Below are 6,991 nucleotides of genomic sequence, written 5' to 3'. Positions count from 1 at the left end.
AGCACTATGCATGTCACATTTTTAGACAACAACTTTGTAGGATTTCTGTGCATTAAAATGTACAAACCAAAAATAAATAATAGCCAAGAAATGCAGTTGCAATGGTTCTTCAAAGAGTAATCACAAAATAATTATTGTATTGTTATTTGCATGTGCCCATTATGGGGGATTATGGACCGTTATGGAGGTGACACTTCCCTCACCTGACTATGGAAAAAAATGCTTTGAAAACAAAAAAGTTCAAACTTTAAGAGAGACGATATGGGTATTTATAACCCCCCAAATTTTGACATCTAACCTATCAGTGGTGAAAACCTTTGGTAAAAATGTGCATTGAAATGCCCATGTTTCACTATTTGCATCGCTAAAGCTGAGTCTGAATTTGCTCACTTGCTCACTCATTCACTATTCCCTACATATCGAATGCTAAAAAGTCCACTATATGGGGAAGAAGTGAATAAGAATGAGTGAACAATTTCGGACACTGACGTAATATTCTGCGTCTGACAGTACTGTCGCAGACATTTGTCTCAACGCTTGTACAGTATTACACCTGTGTAGCTTTATGGATTGTTTTGTAAAAATGTTCATTTTTACATTATTTGTCACTATTTGTCATTATTTGTTATTTGTTTTTAATAAAGAGAACAAAACAAATGTTTTCCAAGTTTATTTACCATTACATTTATTACGTTTGAAAAAAACAAACACTGCTATATGTAACATTCATTTAATCAGTTTTTCTCAAAAAAGTTAGAAAATAACTGACAGCTAGAAAAACAGTATAAATAAAGTGTATAAACGTACATACGTGGCATTAACGGTCACTCTCCTCCAGCTGATTGTTATCAAACGGTTGATTCGCACTGTATCATGGGAGATATGATATGCATCGGATGTACACTCAAAATCAGAATGCATTGTGGATGTGGATGAACAAATGTTTGGAATTAGTTGTTTACTCAGAATTCGGACAACACTAGAAAATGTCGGACACCCGATATAGTGCACTATATAGGAGATAGGGCGAATTCAGACAGCTCTATACTCATCCATGCTTATGCACACTGAGGTGACCTTGCACTTCAGGTGATGCTGAACCACTAAACAAATCTGCCATACCTTACACCCCAAAGGCCCAGAGGGGAGGACATGCGGTCTGTTTCTGACAAAAATTCTGAACTCTACCAACATTCACAGAGGCTCATCTCACCCTGAGGAAACAACAGCCATTTTATTTCTCCCTACAACATTTGTTTTCTTTTTGAATGCGCTAGACTCACTGTATCTCTCTTTGCTCTACCAGCCACAACACAGCCAACACGCAAAAACAACTTTACGTCTAAATTACAAGTCAATATTAATGTCTTGCCCACTGTGAATATCTTAAATGTTTTAACAAAATTATGATTTATAATTGTCAGAAACTTTGATGGTAAAAAATATGAATATTTCCGAATATCGTTGACAATAAAACTGTATTTAAAAGTGACCGATTTCAATTTTTTTCCTTATTTCCAGGAAATCCACATCAATCTTCAATAATGCAAAATTTAATTCCTTGTCCTTGACTACCACAGTGTTTTATCCATATTGATAAGCTCTGCTGCAACAAAAGAAGCAAACTAATTGGCATAAAAAGTTTTCATATTCCTCAGCACACTATATGAGGTAACCAGAGGTTTGCCTCCGACCCTATAGACCGGGAAAGGAAAATCTAAATTCAATTCAGATACATAACTGGGTCACTAAATTATACCTCTTGAGTCTTTTGCGAAGCTGTGCTCAGAAGTGCTCATCACACCGTACAGTCATGAGTCTGCATACAAAGACAACATCAGTATTGATTACCACCATTTGTGCAATCTGCTGGAACTCTGGTAAGCAGGATCCAACACAAACAAACAATCCTTCTGCGTATTTAGTCCCATAGATGAAGGATGATGATGTGACAAGTTGGGTATTGTTGTTTCAATTCCCTTATACTTCACTGTTTTAAGATCCCTAATGTTGTTAAAACAAATTGCAGTATACAGAAATGAGATTCGTTTACATTTATGCATTTGAAAAACACTTTTAACCAAAGTACATTCAAGGTATACTGTACTTTTATCATGGCTGCGTTCAGCCCTGACAAAACATTACAAACGTTTTGTTAAACTGAAACGGTGGTGCGTTTGAACACCCTGTTGTGCTAAGGCAAGAGTTGAACTATATGGCAGCCGAGAAGGACATTCTTTGTGTTCTTTTTGAAGAATTTTTCGGAGCCTGGTGAAATCGGTGTAAATACATGTTGAATACTGAAAAATAGATCTCTTTGAATATCTTCAATTGTTGCGTATACCATGCTGCAGCGTACATATTTAAACGACTTTCCTTTGACCCTTTGTGCAAACTGTCCCTTTAATACTACGTGGTTTTTACACATGTTGCTGCTGATTGGACTGACATTCTTGACACACCTGTCGCTCCCCGATCCGTCCCGGAAACACGATTTGTTCCACGCATGCGCGAAACTGACGTCACTTCCGGTTCATCCAGATTTTACTACAGTCGACTCGATCCGTTCAGGTGTTGCTCGATTTGTACTGCGCATGTGCAAAAGTCTCACGACAGCCCTGCAGTTAGATATTTGGTGAAGAGTCAAGAGCGGTGTGAATTATTTTGCATTTGATATCTTAAATATTATCTCCTCAAAGTAGAAATTCCTGAACGCCCCACAGAGCGTTGGAAGTTAAAACGGGTGTCTACGAATTATACACTCAAAAGGAAACAAAATACCGAGAAACTGACTGTCTAACGTTACACAATATGTCATGTGCTAAATGTACAAGTTAATTGCAAATGACCGTACTTGGGTGCCCTGCTTTAGAAAAATTGATTTGATAAAATAACCATTAGCTTTTTTCAATTGAAATTAATACTAAATTCCTGTTTTGTATTGATGAACAACGTCTAAAGGTCAATGCCATTCTGATCAATCAGCAATTTAAGTATATGAAAAGATGAGTGAGTGAGTGTGTGAATAAGGGAGGCAGGGATGGAGGGAGGTACTAAAGAATGACTAAAGAAGTGAAGGAACAAATGTATAAATAAATTGAATGAATTCAAGAAATTCTGTGTGTTTCAGAAATACAGACTTTTTAAAAAAAAACGTTTTTTTTATTTGTTGTTAGTATGCTAAAATATGTACAGCATAATTTAAAAATAAAACACAATATACTGAATGGTGTCTAACAATTGTAAACTATAGTTAGATTTTTATTTTACAAGTATTTAATTGGGGTAAAAATATTTATATTTTATAAATTCAAAATATTTCTCTCTCATGACACATATCAGTTTTTAAACTATATTTTCATAAAATAACCTAAACAAGTATCAAAATTTATAAATGTTCCGATCTTAAAAGGGTAGTGTAGCCTATTCCTCGTTCAGCCAATTTCTCCAAACAATTATAAATTGTAATTTGTTTAATGTCTTCTGATGTTAAGTGCAATTTTCAATAAAGAGTTTATGAAAATAAAAATATTTCTGGTATGGAACGAGTTGTGTCAAACGACCTTTTTTTTGTTTAATTGCCGTAAATTGTTTCGGCCGGAAGTAGACGCACTTTCGCACATGCGCGGAACAAATCGTGTTTCCGGGACGGATCGGGGAGCGACAACACCTACCAAACAAGAGAAAACGTATCTCAAACCCCATTGCATACCGTTTACAGGAAACGTGTCGTTCACCCGGAAACCGTAGCGAAACATTGTGCACCGGTTTGAGCTTGAACATGCCCCAGTATTAATTGCATTCTAAAAAACGATGGGTGATTTGCGTCGGATCAAATATCAATCGGTTTTAATTTAAAGAGATAGTTCACCCAAAAAAGAAAATTCTTTCAACGTTTACCCTCTTGTCAATTACAGGAAAATCTACAACGGACTACAAACATGGCACACAACAGGGAATAACATAAAAGTCCAAAATAACAGGGGAACACAGACTGGAATCGTGACAGATATGCAGGCAAGGCATTGAATCCATATGCAGTAAGGATTTAAGACAAGGCAAAGCAAAACAAAGTAAAGCTGAATACAGGAACAAGGGGGACATGCAACATTGAACAACGACAGACAACCAACAACTGAAACACAAGGGCTTAAATACACTGTGATAACAAGCCGAGAAAAATGGGAACACCTGACAATAATTAACACGAAAAATCTACAAAGGGCTACAAACATGGCACACAACAGGGAATAACATAAAAGTCCAAAATAACAGAGGAGCACAGACTGGGACTGTGACAGTAACCATGCAGTACCAATAGACTTTGGTTTGGTGTCCAAACAATAGAAGTCAATGGGTAATGGGTTACCAACATTCTTTAAAATATCTTCTTTTGTGTTCTGCAGAAGAATGAAAGCCATACAGGTTTGAAATGAAAAGAATGTGAGTAAAATATACCAGAAGGAAAGCAAATCACACAGTTTTCTAATCCTTCTAGAAGATCCTCCTACACACACATTCAATTATTCCAATGCTGTTGACATAACAGAAAGAAAGAAATGTCTTTCTTTGTATAGCACACTCAATTACACATGGTCCGTGGCTTGAAGCAGTAAAATGCACACCACTATTTACACATACCTATTGTGCTGTGTTGAGTGCTTTCTCAACCTAACATTTGTTTGCGTCTAACGAAGCCAGTTGCTTGATCCTAACCTTCTCATCTCTAATGACCACAGAGCTTTGACAAATAATTACAAAGTAAATGTTGTTGTGCTATGCATAATAGTTGAGGGTTCAAAGGAGGTTCACCTCCTCAGGTTTGTTCAATGCACTTGAACAAGCGTAATAACTGAATTTTGACTTATTGATTTATTATAAATTGTGCTGAAGAGCTGTTGTTTGATGTTGCTAAGCAGAATGGATGCAGATAACACTTGTGATGTCTAATGTAAGGCTGGAGCTGGTGGTTCTTATCTTGGTATTGATAGATAACGGCTGGTTCACAAGTTCACATGTTCATTTTTATAATGAAGGTAAACAGATTTGGCTCGCTGTCCACTTGAGCTTTTAATACAAATAAAAAACAGATGCATTCACATTAGGTCACATATTTGCACTCACTGCATGTAACTTAAGTAACGCTCAATGGAAACTATCAATTTAGCAAAAACTATGTAAAAGTTACATGATTATTCTCAAAAGATGTGAATAGCATACTATAACCTCCCAGAAACACCTCACATGTGGCCATTCTCCCGTATAAGGGGCTTTCCTAGATAACACCCTACATCTCTTTCAATTAAAAATAATGGCTGGTGCAGTGGCTGCAATATGTGCAAATTGCAAACCTACCCACCTAGACCCATTGCCATGATATTTGGAATGACTTATAACAAGTCATTGTACAACATACAAGTCAGTTAGTCACAAAAGTTTTTTATCGACATTTAGCAAATATCACAATAATTTTGCGCAACCCATGGAAACCAGGCTAATGATACATGTGGAACAGCCATACACATGGATTTGCTATGTTAGGGTAAGCTGTCACATTAGAATGGTTTACAATGATGTTGAGAGCATGCTTTGGTTTTATTGGTGATACTTATCTGCTTCACTCAAGCTATGTGAACAAATTTAGAGAAAAGAGGGACCTACATTCAAGCAGTCCAGGCACAAAACTATGTAAAAAAGCTACAGATTGTTTCTGTAATGCAGCACATGCTAATCAGTCAAGAAAATGCATCAGCCGTTGAAGATAACAAGGACTCCATCCAAACAACATTAGAGTCTGACCTTTCTGTCAAATTGCATATATTTGTATAAATTAGTGCCACTTAAATATACACTAACAGCATCTCTCTATGCAAGAGCACACAGTCTAAATAGCAATTAACTGGGTCTTATTAGGCCTTCGCCATTATAGCAAATTAAAGAGAGCAAAATTAAAACAGAAATGTATCACAAATGTCTACAATTCATCTTTAAATTCTTAATTCATCTTTATTTCAGTTTTGGTCAACTGGATTAAAATAGTCTGGGTGTTTTTTCCATTGACCTGCCTTAAAAGTCCCCTTCTTGCTTTTACATTCTTTTTTTAATCAGTTCATTATTTTTAAATCTAGATTTGCCATAAACAAGATCTAAACCGGTGAACCCAAGATACAGTACATGATTTCTGTTTGGCATGTAAATATTGTGTTTTACGGTAACTTGTGAGGAATGAGAATATTTTCTATCCATTTCTTCTGATAGATTGTTTTTTTTGTTTTCTATATAGATAGCAAGTGAGAAAGGGAGAGAGAGAGAAAAGGTATAAGAATATTCCAAAACCACATCTTGCCATAGTCACAGAACTGCACTGTGTTTACCACACGGCATCATTGGTCAGTATGTGAAAATAAGGTTATTTTCTGTAACATTGTTTCTGAACATCTTTCCTTAAGACTAATAGTCCACTATGTCTGCTTCCTTCTTTTTTCTCATGTGACAAGGCAGCTGGAAGCAATGGGGGGTCTGTTGTCCAGCTAGGATAATATTTCCCCCTGGCTGGATGAGAACATCATGTATATATATGTACAGTACAATTGTTGTTTTCCTGCCAAATCAACACAGATGCTTAACAACCCGCAAGTTAAATGTGATAATCCATGCTTCTTTATTAAATGTATTTGGCTTTTCAACCAATAGACTTCAGAGAATCGCAATTCACACAATGAAATCAAAAAAGGTTTAAAGGTGGGCAATAATGAAACCTGTTAAATAAAGAACAACATATATAACTGATGATAACAGTTAATTATTATATAAAATGTGAAAAGTTCACATTGTTTATTATAAGCTCTGAGCGGTTCCTGAGAGACGGTGAAGGACTCTCGCTCTGAGCTTTTCCCATTGGAGATTTGTGATCTCATTGAGCCACTAATACATTCCTTTAACCTTGATACCTGAAAATGGTTCATTTCAAAGAAGCCACGATATTTTCATT

This window comes from Triplophysa dalaica, chromosome 6, assembly GCF_015846415.1.
Source record: "Triplophysa dalaica isolate WHDGS20190420 chromosome 6, ASM1584641v1, whole genome shotgun sequence".
Classification (NCBI taxonomy): domain Eukaryota; kingdom Metazoa; phylum Chordata; class Actinopteri; order Cypriniformes; family Nemacheilidae; genus Triplophysa; species Triplophysa dalaica.
Note: the sequence above shows the minus strand (reverse complement) of the source record.